At 39.9% G+C, this 18,444-nt stretch overlaps 1 pseudogene; it reads right to left on the bottom strand.

The window, feature by feature from the left end:
• The window catches only part of LOC108471341 ((-)-germacrene D synthase-like), a 72,370-nt pseudogene extending 54,736 nt beyond the window's left edge, over positions 1–17,634 (bottom strand).
• Positions 17,635–18,444: the final 810 nt, after the last annotated feature.

Raw genomic sequence — 18,444 nt, 5'->3', positions numbered from 1 at the left:
GGCCTTAATCATCCATCAAACATGACACAAATTATGGCCACCTTATCAAAATTAAAGTTTCTAAGACTCGTGGCTATAGGTTCTAGCATCCCACTCGGCGACCACATAGGCCATTTTCACATGGCTTAAAGTTTACAACCCACAGTTCAACAAAATATAATAGCCTATACATGCCAAATGTTCTTCAACAACGAAGACAATACCAAAATATTTCAGCCGGTGTGATGACTTCAACGACGGTTCCGAGCACGCAACAATACGAGTCCAAGAGACCTAAAATGGGTGACAAGAAAACACCGAGTGAGTTTATAACTCAGTAAGTCATAAGCACTTTACAATTATCCATTAGCTAAATTCATCACAAAGTGAAACAATGAAACAAGGCTAGGTACTTCATCCATATCGGAACTATACCATAATTCCTCGGACCTTTCGGTTTAATCTCATACCAAGCCATACATCCACATTTCATATTTATACGATAAGATATTTGAGGCATTTTCACACACTAACTCATTTTCACCACAATCACACAATTGCAATCATCACATAGATTTAAAGCTTACCAAGCTCAACCCCGAGCATGAACATATTGCCTATTCGTCATGAGCTCAAGGTACTTACCCGATTCGCTGTCCGGATTAACTCGATAATGTCACACACTCAGTGCCAATTGTAATACAAGAGCATATAGTGAATCCGCACACTTAGTGCTATATATTTTCAGCTCGCACACTTAGTGCTATAGAATCAAACTCGCACACTTAGTGCTGTACAATTTTAAACCCGCACACTTAGTGCCAATCTTGTCACCGTGTCCATTTATACCCGCACACTTAGTGCCGTGACCAATACCTTATGCATTTTGCTGCCTTTATACATTCAACAATGGCATCATTCCATACACATACATTTTCATTTACACATCAATTCATTAAACACAATTGCATATATATTATGATCATTTAAATCAATACCAAATATATGCTTAATGACTTACCTCGGATGTTGTCGCATCGTTTTCAATGGCTATTCAATTACTTTGTCTTTCCCTTGTCCAACTTTGATCCTTTGAGTTCTTGAGCTAGTTCACACAAATTTAACTTATTAAAACCTCATTATGCTAGCTTATGGCCGAATATGACAAGGAGTTTAAATGGTCATATGGCCACCCTTTTGCTTGGATACACATTGGTCATGCATATTTTATATTACATCAAGCAATTCAATACAATTCATTCAAGCATCAAGGAAAAGCTAAGGCCCTCAATAGGCTACCTAAGGCCGAATATACACATCAACATATGTATTCGTTCATGTGGCCCAACATACACATTCATGTTAAGGCCGATTTCCACACTTGATACATTCAACAAGTAAGGTTGCTTGTATCGACTTAACACCAATTTGATTCAAGTTCACAACTAGGCTAGTATGCATATATACACTAGTAAATCAAACACTAACATTTGTACTTCACCTTACTAGCACTTCTCATTCAAATGACATGAACAACGAACATAGTTTCCTTTTATTTCCTACCATGGCCAAATGCCATACAACACCATACCATGCATCATTACAAGCTTTACCTTTAGCATGCAAATAACATCCACAAATCCACCTTAGTTGAACCTTAACTCATCTTCATGCCTCACCACCACAACATCAAACATCAAACATCAATGATACCAAGAAGACAACACCCATGGCGAATATCATCCCCATTTCATGGTAAAGGTTTAGACCATGGGTTAGGTGGAACTCAAACTATCAACTAAAAACATGCATAAATCTCATGGATAACATCAACATACCTTAGTCTAGCAAACTCCCATGGCTGATTTTCTCAAGCTTCCCCCCCTTTCTTCTTAGTACATTCGGCCAAGCAAGGAGAAAATGAGAGAATGAACACTTTTTTTTTCTTTCTTTCTTTGTTTTGTTTCTCTCATGTACGGCAAGGGGGGAAAGCATCCACACTTTTTTTTTTTTTGTTATCATCATTTTCTTTTTCCATTTCTTTAATGCTAACTTTCTTAATTTATTGTTTCCTACATGCATCACTAGTCTAACATGTTGGAGACATGTTTCCACCCATAGTATGGCCGGCCATCATGCTTCATTTTGGCTAATTTGACATGCAAGGACAACACTTTCCCATATGTATTAATAGGCCACCTTACATTTGCCTAGCACATTTCTAAATTTTCTCACATAAGTCCTATTTGATAAAAATTCACTTACAATTAACAAAATCCAAACATGAAATTTTCACACATGCATATATACATATAATGAGCATCAATTATGATGGTTAATTATTATTATGACTCGGTTTAGTGGTCCGAAACCACTTTCCGACTAGGGTCAATTTAGGGATGTCACAACTCTCCCCCACTTAAGAAATTTTCGTCCCCGAAAATCTTACCGGTAAATAGGCTCGGGTATCGCTCTTTCATAGAGTCCTCAAGTTCCCAAGTGGCTTCTTCCATTCCGTGTTTATGCCACAACACCTTCACTAACGGGATTTTCCTATTGCGCAACTCTTTTACTTCACGCCTCATAATGCGAACCGGTTCCTCATCATAGCTCAAATTAGGCTGAATCTCAATCTCAGATGGAGCAATTACGTGCGATGGATCAGACCTATATCATCGAAGCATCGAGACATGAAAAATGTTGTGAATCCTTTCGAGCTCAGGGGGCAAAATTAATCGATATGCGACTGGCCCAACTCGTTCGGATACTTCATATGGCCCGATGAACCTCGGACTCAATTTGCCCTTACGACCAAATCTAAGCACCTTCTTCCAAGGTGAAACTTTGAGAAAGACCTTGTCTCCAACACGATATTCAATATCTTTTCTTTTCAAATCCGCATACGACTTTTGGCGATCCGAAGCGACTTTCAAACTTTCACGAATTACTCGAACTTTTGCTCGGCATCCTTAACCAAATCAACCTCAAGAATTTACCTTCACTAAGTTCATCAGAATAATGGGGTACGGCATTTACGATCGTATAAAGCCTCGTAAGGCGCCATCTTAATACTTGATTGAAAGCTATTGTTGTGCGAATTCAATCAAAGGCGATACTGCTCCCATGAACCACTAAACTCAAGGATACAACATCTCAACATATCCTCGAGTATTTGAATTATCCGTTCGGATTGACCATCGGTTTGGGGGTGAAAGGCGGTGCTGAAATGCAACTTGGTACCCAAAGCTTCTTGCAACTTCTTCCAAAATCGCGAGGTAAATTTCGGATCTCTATCCGACACGATGGAAATAGGCACCCCGTGTAATCTCACAATCTGAGAAACGTACAATTCGGCTAGTTTGTCCATTGAAAAATCCGTACGTACGGGGATAAAGTGAGCCGACTTAGTCAGTCTATCGACAACGACCCAAATCGCATCCTTCTTACTCACCGACAATGGCGGTCCGGATACAAAGTCCATTTTGACTCGATCCCATTTCCACTCGGGTATCGTGATCGGTGAAGTAATCTCAAGGCACTTGATGTTCCGCTTTCACTTGTTGACATATTAAACATCTCAAACAAAATCGAGATGTCTCGCTTCATACCATGCCACCAAAACCGACGTTTCAAATCGTTGTACATCTTCGTACTCCCGAGTGGATTGCCATTCGGCTACAATGGGCTTCGTTCAAAATTATTGGAATAAGTTCAATTCTTTGGAACACAGACGACTTCGAACCTCAAACAATCGTCATCATCGATTTGAAATTCCGAGTCCTTGTTCGAACACACTCATCCGTTTTGCAACCAACTCATCGTCGATTTTCTCGAGCTTCACGAATTTGACGTATCAATAATGGTTTGGCTTTCAATTCAGCTACTAACACATTGTCGGGTAGGATAGACAAGTGTACATTCATCGTCATAAAGCAAACGGTGATTTCCGCTTAAGGCATCCGCAGAACCACATTAGCCCTTCCCGGTGATAATCAATGACGAGCTCATAATCTTTTAACAACTCGAGCCATCGCTTTGTCGCAGATTTAAGTCTCTTTGGGTCATCAAATATTTGAGACTTTTGTGATCCGAATACACATGGCACTTCTCACCAAATAAGTAATGTCGCCATATCTTTAAGGCGAATACGATGGCAGCCAATTCGAGATCATGGGTCGGATAATTTTTCTCATGTGGCTTTAATTGTCTCGACGTATAGGCCACAACTCGCCCTTCTTGCATCAATATGCAACCCAACCCAAGTAGGGATGCGTCATTATAAATGAAAAACTCTTTGCCCGATTCGGGTTGCACTAGAATTGGGGCTTCAGTCAAATAAGCTTTCAGTTGATCGAAACTTTTCTGACATTTCTCCGTCATTCGAACTTAACATCCTTTTGGAGTAGCTTCGTCATTGGCGTGGCTATCGTCGAGAAACCTTTTACAAATCATCGGTAATAACCGGCAAGCCCCAAAAAGCTCCTAACTTCGGTAACATTCCTTGGTGGTTTCAATCGACTATGGCGAATTTTGTTCGGTCCACCTCGACACCGATGCGGACACCACGTGCCCCAAAAGCTAACCTCTTTCAACCAAAATTCACATTTCTTGAACTTTACGATAATCGCTTATCTCGTAAGATTTGCAACACTAGCCTCGGTGTTCAAAGATGTTCGGTTTCATCTCTCGAATAGACCAAAATGTCATCGATAAATACAACTACGAACCGATCCAAGTATGGCTTGAAAATTCTATTCATTAAATCCATAAACACCGCGAGGGCATTAGTGAGCCCAAACGGCATCACCAAGAATTCGTAGTGACCGTACCTCGTTCTAAAAGCGGTTTTGGGTATGTCCGATTCTCGGACCCTCAACCGATAGTACCCGACCTCAAATCTATCTTTGAAAACACCGAGGCTCCCTTTAATTGATCAAACAAATCGTCAATTCGTGGCAATGGATATTTATTCTTTATCGTCACTTTATTGAGTTGACGATAGTCGATGCACAACCTCATGGTTCCGCCTTCTTCTTCACAAACAATACAAAGCGCCCTATGGAGAAAAACTCGGTCGAGCGAAACCTCTATCCGTCAATTCTTGCAATTGAACCTTCAATTCCTTTAATTCCGTTAATGCCATACGACACGGGGCTATTGAAATCGGCGTAGTACCCGGTACAACTTCGATGTCAATTCCACTTCTCGAACCGGTGGCAATCCAGTAACTCCTCGGAAAAACATCCGAATACTCACAAACCATGGTACCGATTCGAGTTTCCTTTCCGTCTCTTTACTTCCAAACACATACGCAAGGTATGTTTCACACCCTTTTCACATACCTCCGAGCGGTCATAGAAGATATTATCATTGGCGCTCCTTTTAAATCGAGAGACTCGACTCGGACTACCTCATTATTTGCACTCCTCAAATCAATGGTTTTCCTTTTGCATCCACCTTTGCATCATGTACTGATCACCAATCCATACCAAGAATAACATCGAATTCATGAAATGGTAGAAGCATCGATCGGTGGAAAATAGGATTCTCGAATTATTAGGGGCATCTCTTGCACACTTTATCAACGAGCACGTATTGACCCAAAGGGTTTGACACTGAATTACGAACTCAAGAGACTCAACGGTGAGAGTCTTCTTGGATGCTAAGGTTTCACATACATATGAGTGAGTAGAGCGGGGTCAATCAATGCAATCACAATAGTATCAAAGAGAGTAAAAGTACCAGTGATAACGTCGGGGAGGATGCCTCCTCTCGTGCGCGGATGGCATATGCTCTAGCAGAGCACGGGTCTCGGATCGGATAGCCGATTAGAGGCTCCTCTCGATTACCACCCCTACCTCCAGAGATTCTCGGGGCCTACCTCCACCGTCGTTCCACTAGGTCTTGCACCTTGCGTCTTATTCCTCTCATCTAGCTCCGTGCAATCTCTAATGAAGTGGTCCTTGAACCGCATCCATAACAGAGCCCTATTAATGAGACTTACCCCAACATTCACCTAGGTGTCGTCTTCCACATTGGGGCATTCGGTCTCTCTTGACGATTATTGCCCACACTAGCTATCAAGTAGCTCGGAGTCCGTCAATGGTCGGGCTCTAATGGAAATTCCCGCAATCGTCCTCGACTTACTGGTGTCCTCCCTGAACCTCTTTACAGCCGAGAACGGAGCTTTACTCGTCGATCTTTTACGGTAATCTCTTGCTTCAAATTCAGCCTTCTTCTTCTCCTTCCCAAGTTCTTCCGCCTTGCAGGCTCGTTCGACTAGTGTCACGAACTCCTTTATCTCCAAAATTCCCACTAGTAACTTTAACTCTTCATTCAATCCTTCTTCAAATCTTTTGCACATCGCAACCTCATCAGCACACACTCCCGAGCATACCGACTAAGTCTTACGAACTCATGTTCAGATTCAGATCTGATCATCCGCCTTGCTTGAGTTCCAAGAATTCCTTACGCTTCGATCGATGAACCGTTGACTAATGTATTTCTTTCAAATTGGATTGAAAGAAATCCTAAGTAACTCGTTCATTTGGGACTATGGAAATTAAAGTCCTCCACCAATAGTAAGTGAGTCTCGTAACAAGGATATAGCACACTTAAGACATTCATCGGTGTGCATGACAGTTCATCTAACACTCTAATGGTGTTATCGAGCGAACTCGGCCTTTTCGGCATCATCAAGAACTATGGCCTTGAACTCCTCGCCCCACGCTTCCTAATCAAGTCCACGGTGGTTTACTCACCTCACAGGATCGATGAATCGGAGGCATTGCGGGCTCTTGGGGTGGAGTATTTAAATTTGGGAATGGTTGGACAGCCGGTTGGTTCGGGCATATTGCGCGACCCACTCATTCATCATGGTGAAGAAGGCTTGTTTCGCCCTTCATTTTGATTATTCGCGGATGATCGAGGCTCAGCAGGCGGTGTCCCTTGCGCAGAGCAGCCGCTACACTTTCAACGTCATCCGCCAAGGGTCTCTACCCAGGTTCCATTGCTAATCAAAACAAAAATTTCAACCGTCAAGTCATCACATTATTAAGCACTAACAATTTGGCATGTATAGCTAGACTCACACGCTATGGTAGTCCTAGAACCGACTAAACTAGCTCGATACCAATAAAATGTAACACCCGAACCCGTGACTGTCGCCGTGTCGGACACGAGGGGTTAATGGGCCAAATCTTCTCAAGGTACCAACCAATTTGGCATTTCCAGACAGGCTGGAAAACTGCATCACTGTCGCCATAAAAATCATATCTCGAGTTTCAAAACTCGGAAACTGATTCCGTAAATTTTCCCTGAATTTAGACTCATATATCTATCCATGGATTTATTTCTAGAATTTTTGGTTGGGCCAATTGGTACAGTTTATTAGTTAAAGTCACCAATGTTACAGGAGTCGACTACACTGACCTTCGCGCGTTAAAACTTGAATATCTCTCTGTACAGGGCTTTAATACTGGTGCCGTTTGTTTCTAATGAAAATAGACTCAAAATGGAATCTGCACATATAAGCCATGACTTCTAATTCTTTCTGGATAATTTTTACTAAATTTTGAAAGTCACGACAGGGGACCCAGAAACCGTTCTGGTCCTGTCTCACGAGAACTTTAATATCTCTCAATATACTGCTCATATGGTCGTTTCGTTCCATCCATATTAAACTAGATTCATCAAGGTTCAATTGCATAATTTATTCACTATTTAATTCTACTTCTACTATTTTTAGTGATTTTTCAATCTCACCTCACTGCTGCTGTCCGCAACAGTTACTGCAGTAGACTATGCCAATTTCATGAATCTTTCCTTGGCCTTAATCATCCATCAAACATGACACAAATTATGGCCACCTTATCAAAATTAAAGTTTCTAAGACTCGTGGCTATAGGTTCTAGCATCCCACTCGACGACCACATAGGCCATTTTCACATGGCTTAAAGTTTACAACCCACAGTTCAACAAAATATAATAGCCTATACATGCCAAATGTTCTTCAACAACGAAGACAATACCAAAATATTTCAGCCGGTGTGATGACTTCAACGAAGGTTCCGAGCACGCAACAATACGAGTCCAAGAGACCTAAAATGGGTGACAAGAAAACACCGAGTGAGTTTATAACTCAGTAAGTCATAAGCACTTTACAATTATCCATTAGCTAAATTCATCACAAAGTGAAACAATGAAACAAGGCTAGGTACTTCATCCATATCGAACTATACCATAATTCCTCGGACCTTTCGGTTCAATCTCATACCAAGCCATACATCCACATTTCATATTTATACGATAAGATATTTGAGGCATTTTCACACACTAACTCATTTTCACCACAATCACACAATTGCAATCATCACATAGATTTAAAGCTTACCAAGCTCAACCCCGAGCATGAACATATTGCCTATTCGTCATGAGCTCAAGGTACTTACCCGATTCGCTGTCCGGATTAACTCGATAATGTCACACACTCAGTGCCAATTGTAATACAAGAGCATATAGTGAATCCGCACACTTAGTGCTATATATTTTCAGCTCGCACACTTAGTGCTATAGAATCAAACTCGCACACTTAGTGCTGTACAATTTTAAACCCGCACACTTAGTGCCAATCTTGTCACCGTGTCCATTTATACCCGCACACTTAGTGCCGTGACCAATACCTTATGCATTTTGCTGCCTTTATACATTCAACAATGGCATCATTCCATACACATACATTTTCATTTACACATCAATTCATTAAACACAATTGCATATATATTATGATCATTTAAATCAATACCAAATATATGCTTAATGACTTACCTCGGATGTTGTCGCACGCTTTCAATGGCTATTCAATTACTTTGTCTTTCCCTTGTCCAACTTTGATCCTTTGAGTTCTTGAGCTAGTTCACACAAATTTAACTTATTAAAACCTCATTATGCTAGCTTATGGCCGAATATGACAAGGAGTTTAAATGGTCATATGGCCACCCTTTTGCTTGGATACACATTGGTCATGCACATTTTATATTACATCAAGCAATTCAATACAATTCATTCAAGCATCAAGGAAAAGCTAAGGCCCTCAATAGGCTACCTAAGGCGAATATACACATCAACATATGTATTCGTTCATGTGGCCCAACATACACATTCATGTTAAGGCCGATTTCACACTTGATACATTCAACAAGTAAGGTCGCTTGTATCGACTTAACACCAATTTGATTCAAGTTCACAACTAGGCTAGTATGCATATATACACTAGTAAATCAAACACTAACATTTGTACTTCACCTTACTAGCACTTCTCATTCAAATGACATGAACAACGAACATAGTTTCCTTTTATTTCCTACCATGGCCAAATGCCATACAACACCATACCATGCATCATTACAAGCTTTACCTTTAGCATGCAAATAACATCAACAAATCCACCTTAGTTGAACCTTAACTCATCTTCATGCCTCACCACCACAACATCAAACATCAAACATCAATGATACCAAGAAGACAACACCCATGGCGAATATCATCCCCATTTCATGGTAAAGGTTTAGACCATGGGTTAGGTGGAACTCAAACTATCAACTAAAAACATGCATAAATCTCATGGATAACATCAACATACCTTAGTCTAGCAAACTCCCATGGCTGATTTTCTCAAGCTTCCCCTTTCTTCTTAGTACATTCGCCAAGCAAGGAGAAAATGAGAGAATGAACACTTTTTTTCTTTCTTTCTTTGTTTTTGTTTCTCTCATGTACGGCAAGGGGGAAGCATCCACACTTTTTTTTTTTTGTTATCATCATTTTCTTTTTCCATTTCTTTAATGCTAACTTTCTTAATTTATTGTTTCCTACATGCATCACTAGTCTAACATGTTGGAGACATGTTTCCACCCATAGTATGGCCGGCCATCATGCTTCATTTTGGCTAATTTGACATGCAAGGACAACACTTTCCCACATGTATTAATAGGCCACCTTACATTTGCCTAGCACATTTCTAAATTTTCTCACATAAGTCCTATTTGATAAAAATTCACTTACAATTAACAAAATCCAAACATGAAATTTTCACACATGCATATATACATATAATGAGCATCAATTATGATGGTTAATTATTATTATGACTCGGTTTAGTGGTCCCGAAACCACTTTTCGACTAGGGTCAATTTAGGGATGTCACATCTTTTCTGCTGTGGTTCTCTTCTTTTTGTAGGTACCAGCGAGGAATCCGGCGATGACAATTCACTGGCGCGTTGATTGAGGCAACGAGCAGTACCGTTGGTGGGATTGGCCCGCCAATTGCGGCACGAGTTCAGGCCTGGTGTCGGGGTGCTTGCGGCTCCTAGGGTTTCAGAAACCCTAGGCCTTTTGTCTTTCGTTAACAAATTGGGCCACTTGGGCCCTGTGTATTTGGGCAGCATTTGGTCTATAGTACGGGCTTGGGTGTAATTGGGCATTGGGTAATTTAGGTATTTGGGCTATGTAAATGGGCTAGCAGTTTTGGGTTTTGTAAAAGGACTGTAAAACTTTATTATTTCTAATAAATTTTTGTTTTTGTTTTTTTATTTATTTATTTTACGGGCCTGGGCAATTTTGGGCTATTACAGCTGCCCCTCTTTGCTTATTACTATGTAACAGGAATAGAACAAAGATTATAAAAGAACCAAATTTGCCCGGCCTGGCCAAGTCTCGAAATCTTGATCCTCATCTTCCTCAAAGGTATTCTGATAGCTTTAAACTTGCTTCACCGTAACTCAGGAATGTCAAATCTGCTATCTTCAACCTGCTTCCTATCAATATAGAGACGCCAAGCCGAAATGTTTGATCTACTCTCTGATAATACAGACGCCGAATCCGCTACCCTCGATCTGCTCTCTGACAATACGGAGACGCCAAATCTGCTATCTTCAATCTGCTCTCTGACAATACAGAGACACTAAATCTGTTATCTTCGATCTGCTCTCTGACAATACAGAGATGCCAAATCTGCTATCTTCGATCTGTTCTCTGAAAATACAGAGACGTCAAATCTACTATCTTCAATCTGCTCTCTGACAATACAGAGACGCCAAATCTGTTATCTTCGATCTTCTCTCTGTCAATACAGAGATGCCAAATCTGTTATCTTTGATCTGCTCTCTGTCATTACAGAGATGACAAATCTGCTATCTTTGATTTGCTCTCTGCCAATACAGAAATGCCAAATCTACTATCTTCGATCTGCTCTCTGACAATACAGAGATGCCAAATCAGCTATCTTCGATTTGCTCTCTGCCAATACAGAGATGCCAAATTTGCTGTCTTCGATCTATATTGTCCTTTAAAGGGCGTAACCTGTAGAATGCATATGTACTCGTGCCCGATGATTAAGATGCCATGCTCAAAATGAATCAAATGCTCTTAATTATGATGCAAAATGTTATGAAAATGATTCCTCTTTCCGACGCCTTTATTCATTCATCCCTCCAAGTTTCATCTTTTTCGAAATATCAATCATACTCTGCTCGTATGCTTTGAACCAAATTGGTCCTATTGTACCATCCTTCGAATGTTACGACCTGCTGGAGACAATCCTCTCCTAGGATTGAATCATTTGAATTGTCCAATCATCCTTTGAACTGAAGAAGAAGTTTCCTCGAGTACCTTCAACCCTCACTTTTGGGAATTCTTCAAACAATTGTTCTGTTTTAGTTTCTTGTATTCTCTAGAGATTTCCAGAGTAATATGCAAAACTTTATTTGTAAAAATATTTAGTTCATCAATTATTATTTCAATGCAACACTCTTTATGAATAATGGAGGACAAATAATTTAATCTTGAGAATAGTTAGATAAATCATCAGAATACAATAGGAGATTAATCTGACAACATGTCTTTGAGAAGAAAAAGAATCCAAAGATAGTAAATAGGACAAAAAATCAGATGTCCAACATATCACAGCTTGGGCTTCTGTATACAAATTCCATGAAGACAGTTTTAAGTTTAGCATGTGTTTAGAAGATCCAAAGTGTTTTGTTGATGCTCTGGTATGTAACACACTACACTTCTCGTCAAATCTGATATGGCAAGGTCACTGCATCCTTTTCGAAATTTGAGCATCCCTTTCGGGTTTTCAACTCAAAACCCCTTTGGTCTCAAGGTGCCCTTTACGGGTTCTCACCTTGGCCTCTCTTTTTTTTTTAAAAGTCTCAAAGCGCCCTTTGCGGGTTTTCACCTTGTCTTCCCTTCTCCTTAGACAAAGTACTTCTTGATTTAGTCTGAATTCACTAGATTGGGTAAACTCTTTCCATCCATTTCTGTCAGAATCAGTGCTCCACTAGCGAAAGCCTTATTCACAACATACGACCCTTCCCAATTCGGCATCCATTTTCCTCAAAAGTCCTTCTGTATGGGAAGAATCTTTTTTAGTACAAGGTCCCCTTCTTGAAATTCTCTTGGACGAACTTTCTTGTTATAAGCTTGCATCATCCGCTTCTGATACATCTAACCATGGCGAATAGCTCTTAGCCTCTTTTCTTCAATCAAGTTCAATTGGTCATACCACGATTGAATCCATTCTGTTTCATCCAGCTTTATCTCTGACAAGATTCGAAGAGAAGGTATTTCTACCTTAATGGGTAACACTGCCTCCATCCCATAAATCAACGCGAAAGGAGTTGCCCCAGTAGAGGTTCTGACAGACGTTCGGTAGGCTAAGAGTGTAAATTGTAATTTCTCATGCCAATCTCTGTAGGTTTCAGTCATCTTCCCCACTATCTTCTTGATGTTTTTGTTAGCAGCTTCCACTTCCCCATTCATCTTTGGGCGATATGGAGATGAATTATGATGTTTGATCTTGAATTGGCTACTGACTTCCGCAATCATGCTATTGTTCAAGTTCAATACATTGTCTAATATAATCCTATCAGGCATTCCATACCGACAAATGATCTCCTTTTTTAGGAAACGACCTACTGCTGACTTGGTGACACTAGCACTTGAAGCTACCTCTACCCATTTCGTGAAGTAGTCAATGACCACGAAAATGAAACAATGCCCATTCGAAGCTTTTGGTGATATTGGCCCAATGACGTCCATGCCTCACATGGAAAAAGGCCATGGAGAAGTCATAACATGTAAGGGTGAATTTGGTACATGAATCTTGTCCCCATATATCTGGCATTTATGACATTTCTTAGCATAGCTTATACAATCTCCTTCCATAGTAGACCAATAGTATCCAAATCTCATAATTTGCCTTGCCATCGTAAAGCCATTAGCATGTGTCCCGCAAACACCTTCATGTACTTCTTTTAGGATTTGTCTAGCTTCCACAGCATCGACGCACCTCAAAAGTACCTGATCTTTCCTTCTTTTATAAAGGATGTCTCCATCTAGTACATATTCGCAGGCTAACCTTCTCAAAGTTCTTTTGTCATTTTCAGTTGCATGCTCAGGATATTCACAATTTCTCACATATCGTAATATATCTTGATACCAAGGATGGTCATCCTTTTCCTCCTCTTTAATGTTACAGCAATGAGCTAGAACCTCAGAAATACTCATCTAAATTGGTCTAACATCCTCTTTTTTATTTGCTTTTATCATGGAAGCTAGTGTTGCTAAAGCATCTGCCATCTAATTTTCGTCTCGTGGGAGATAATTGAAGGTGATTTTATCAAACTCCTCAAGTAACTCCAAAACTACCTTTCGATAATGAATCAATTTGGGGTCTCTTGTCGCCCATTCACCCCTAAGCTGATAAATTACTAACGCGGAGTCTCCATATACTTCGAAGGTTCTGATTTTCTACTCTTTGGCTGCTCGAATCCCCATAATGCATGCTTCATATTCGGCCATGTTGTTCATTCAGTCAAAATCCAATTTACATATAAATGGATAATTATCACCATTTGGGGATACCAAGACTGCCCCAATTCCATTTCCTACTGCGTTAGATGCGTCGTCAAAGTTCAGCTTCCAAGGATATTCTTCAACGACTGCCACATACATCAACTCCTTGTTAGGGAAATCAAAGCTCAACGGCTCATAATCTTCTAGAGCTCTGCTAGCCAGAAATTCTGCTATCGCGCTTCCTTTTATAGCCTTTTGACTCACATAGACTATGTCAAATTCTAAAAGCAATATTTTCCACCTTGCCATTCTTCCATTTAATGCTGTTAACTCCATCATGTACTTTAATAGATCATGTTTTGAAATTAGCCAAGTCGTATGATATAACATATATTGCCTCAACCTTTGAGTCATCCAAATTAAAGCACAACACAATTTCTCAATTGGCGAATATCTCATCTCACACTCTGTGAATTTCTTGCTGAGGTAATATATCGCCTTCTCTTTTCTTCCCGACTTATTATGTTGGCCAAGCACACATCGCATAGAATTACTAAACACTGATAAGTATAGAATTAATGGTCTATTTGGACTAGGCGGAGATAACACTGGAGCGTTTAACAAGTATTGCTTAACCTTATCAAAAGCATTCTAGCATTCCTCATCCCAAGTACCTCGGTTGTGTTTTCTAAGGAGGCGAAATATAGAATCACATTTCTCGGTTAATTGTGAAATAAATCGAGTAATATAATTCAATCTTCCAAGAAAACCCCGAACTTCCTTCTAAGTACGTGGTGGAGGCAATTCTTGTATGGCTCTAACCTTGTCTGAGTCAACTTCTATTCCCTTTTCACTGACCACAAAGCCCAATAACTTCCCCGACCTAGCTCCGAAGATGCACTTTGCCGGATTAAGCTTCAACTGAAACTTCCTTAATCTCAGGAACAACTTCCTCAAGACTCCAATATACTCCGTCTCTGTTCGAGATTTAGCAATCATGTCATCAACATACACCTCAATCTCCTTGTGCATCATATTATGAAATAAGGTCACCATAGCCCTTTGGTATGTTGCCCCTGTATTCTTTAGCCCAAAAGGCATTACCTTGTAACAAAAAGGTACCCCACAATGTTATAAAGGTAGTTTTATCCATGTCCTCAAGATGCATCTTTATCTGATTGTACCCTGAGAAGCCATCCATAAAAGAAAACAACAAATATCCCGCTGTATTATCCACCAAAGTGTCGATGTGCAGTAAAGGAAAGTTGTCCTTAAGGCTAGCTTTGTTCAAATCTCTGTAATCAACACACATTCGTACCTTTCCATCCTTCTTAGGGACAATCACAATGTTAGCCACCCATTCTGAATACTAATCCTCTTGTAGAAATCCAGCTTCAAACTACTTATTAGCTTCCTCTTTTTTTTTCAACACAATATCATGCCTCATCCTTCGAAATTTTTGTTGAATTGGCTTGCAATCTTGTTTTATAGGAAGACAATGTACCATAATATCAGTATTCAATCCTGGCATATGCTGATATGACCATGCAAATATATCTTTGAATTCACGTAGCAGCTCAACAAGACCTTGTCTCGTTTCCTTAGCAATATGTGTGCCAATTTTCACCTCCTTCCCTTCCTCCAAGGCTACATCCTCTATTGCCTCTTTTTCATGGGGTAGGATTTGTTTCTCCTCTAGTTTCTCCATTCTCAGCAGGTCTAGAGACATATCACAATCCCAGTCATCTTCAAAATCTTGAAGTTCTTCTAAACACATGTCTTGCTCAAAAGAGAATCTAGGATTTGTAGTATCAGTGCTCATGTCATTGATATCTAGGGACCTGCGGGGTACGAAAGAATGTAAAAAGAATAAATGATTTTATTTATATGTTATGAGTGAAATGAAAAAAGAAAATTTTGAAAGAATTTAAATGTCAAAAGAATATTGAATGGTATAAAAGAATATTTACTTGAATCGATAACAAAAGTTGCGTTTTATTGAAATGTAAATATCTGAACATAAGCCTATTTTACAAATGAAATCTTACTACTCCTAAGGTTTAAAGCAATAAGAGTGTTCTGAAAATTACTTTGAAGAATCTTTAAAAACTATAGGAAATTCTTCTGCAACCTAATTGTTTAAAGAGCTTCTCGGTTCGTAAGGGCGAATGCCCTCAAGGTTTCCTTGTCCAGACTCTTCATTATGCACAGCATTTATATGATAGCTTCCTTTTTCAAGCAACCCTCCTTTAGGGTGAATTATCCCTCCTGATATAAAGGTTTGGGATATATAGGGGAACGTCATCGATTCCCACTCTACTTCTCTTCCACTTAAACGCGCCCTTCTTCTTTCCTGACGCTTCTCTATTTCCTTCCTCCTTTGCTTGTGATCTAGCCTATAACCTAAGCCAAAAACGGTCTCTCTTCTCCTTTAATTCTAGAATTTGAATCCTTCCTTGAAGATACCTTCCCAATCCTTTTCCTTGCAAGGCTCCTTTCCCCATTGTCACTTGCAAACCCATTCTTGTAGTTCTGGATATCCTGGGCACCGACACCTCATTCCCCTCTAAAATGAATGTTGCATTGACGAATTCTAATGAACAGAAAGAGCATTCAATGGCCTCCTCATTTGGTTCTACATAGGGTGCATCACTGGTAACTGTCGCTATAATGTCCTCCTCCGCATTTATGGTCCGCTCCTGCTGAATGTATCCAAGGCCTCCCTAATAGGCAATTGTAAGAGGGCTTGATGTCCATCACTAAAAAGTCCACCTCATACGTGTTTGGCCCAATCATCAAAGGAATATCAATTCTTCCCATGACCTTTCTCTCTGTGCCATCAAATACTCTCACTACATTATAGCATGTTTTCATGTGAGAACTATCAATAGGTAATCTGTTCAATGTGGACAACGGCATGACATTTAAGGCTGACCCATTATCAATAAGCACACTTGGAAATGTATATCCTTTGCAGCGAGTGGTAATGTACAAAGCCTTAGCTGATCCCATACCTCCAGGTGGGATTTCATCATCGTTGAAACAAATGAAACTGTCAGCACTTATGTTACTAACCAATCGATCCAACTTGTTGACGGATATATCATTAGTAACATAAGTCTCGTTGAGCACCTTCATTAACCCCTCACGATGTACCTCTGAACTCAGAAGCAAAGCCAATATTGATATACGAGCTGATTGTTTGTGCAATTGTTCAACTACGTTGTACTCACTGTGTTTCAAGAATTTTAGAAATTCTCTGGCTTCTTCTTCCTTCATTAGCTCATTAACCAGTATTTCAGTCCCCTTTCCTTTATCATAGGCTTTTGCTTTTTTGGGCTCAGCTCTGACGCCTTCTGCATCATAACGCTTCCCACTACGTGTGTAAGAACCCTTACCTTGAATCTTCTTAGAAGCACCAGCTACATCCTCCTTCTCCGGCATTGTCACATTGCAGTTATAATTCCAAGGTACTCTCTTGTTATCCTTATAAGGAAAGGAAATAGGTTTATGAATAATGACTTTTGGTACCATTGGTATTTCAACTTCATTATTTCTTAGTAAAGAAATAATGATCCTTGGCCAATTTTGATTCTTCAGTCCACCTTCTAATGTGCATATACGTCCCTCATCTGAGCCAGGTTCATAAAATTCCAGCTCCTTATTATCCATAAGGCTTTGTACCAAGGCCTTAAACTCGTCACATTCCTGGATCTCGTGTCCCTCTTCTACATGGAACTCGCAATAGTCCTTAGCTCCTCTATTCCCTTCTTTAGAGAATATCGTCTCTCTTTTCACCATTTCTTCCTAGACTACTTTCATCGGTGTTCTTACCTCAGCCATATCCTCTTTAATCCTTCTCATACCAGTGTCCCCAATTGCGTTTACCCTTTGATCACCATGGTTTGGCAACGAGTTCTTTGTACTAAGGGTGTCGTCAAATTTTATGACCCCCATCTTGATTAGTCTTTCTATTGTCTTTTTAAAACCAGTGCAATTTTTGATTGAATGCTCTAATATCCCCGCATGGTATTCACATTTGGCGTTTGTATCATACTATTTGGGATATGGGGGTTGTAACGGTTTCAAATGAAAAGGAGCTATTGCATGTGCATTGAATAAATTTTGATAAAGCTCCCGATACGTCACTGTGATAGGCGTAAATGAGACCTTTTCAGAATTTTGTCTCGAACCAGATCCCTATTTTTAAGAATCTTGTTGCCCAACTATAGTTACTCTAGGCTGACTAACCGTAACCATTTTTGAATTATAAATACTCGTATTGTTCACCTTATTATTTTTCCTTCTTGGGGTCGATCTTTTAGCAGTTCCTCCCTCTATCTTGCCACCTCTTATGGCGTTCTCAATCATTTCTCCTGCCATAACTATATCAACAAAACTCTTGGTGGTACTTCCAATCATGTGAGTAATGAATGGGGCCTTCAAAGTGTTAATGAACAGCATGGTAGTTTCTTTCTCCAAGAGCGGTGGTTGAACTTACATGGCAACCTCCATCCACCTCTGTGCATATTGCCTAAAGCTCTCATTAGGCTTCTTTTCCATATTTTACAAAGTGATTCTATCAGGAGTCATGTCAGTCACATGATTATA

The sequence above is a fragment of the Gossypium arboreum genome, chromosome 11 (assembly GCF_025698485.1).
Source record: "Gossypium arboreum isolate Shixiya-1 chromosome 11, ASM2569848v2, whole genome shotgun sequence".
Classification (NCBI taxonomy): Eukaryota; Viridiplantae; Streptophyta; class Magnoliopsida; order Malvales; family Malvaceae; genus Gossypium; species Gossypium arboreum.
The sequence above is the reverse complement of the archived record's forward strand: the minus strand, read 5'-3'. Positions and strand labels throughout refer to the sequence as shown.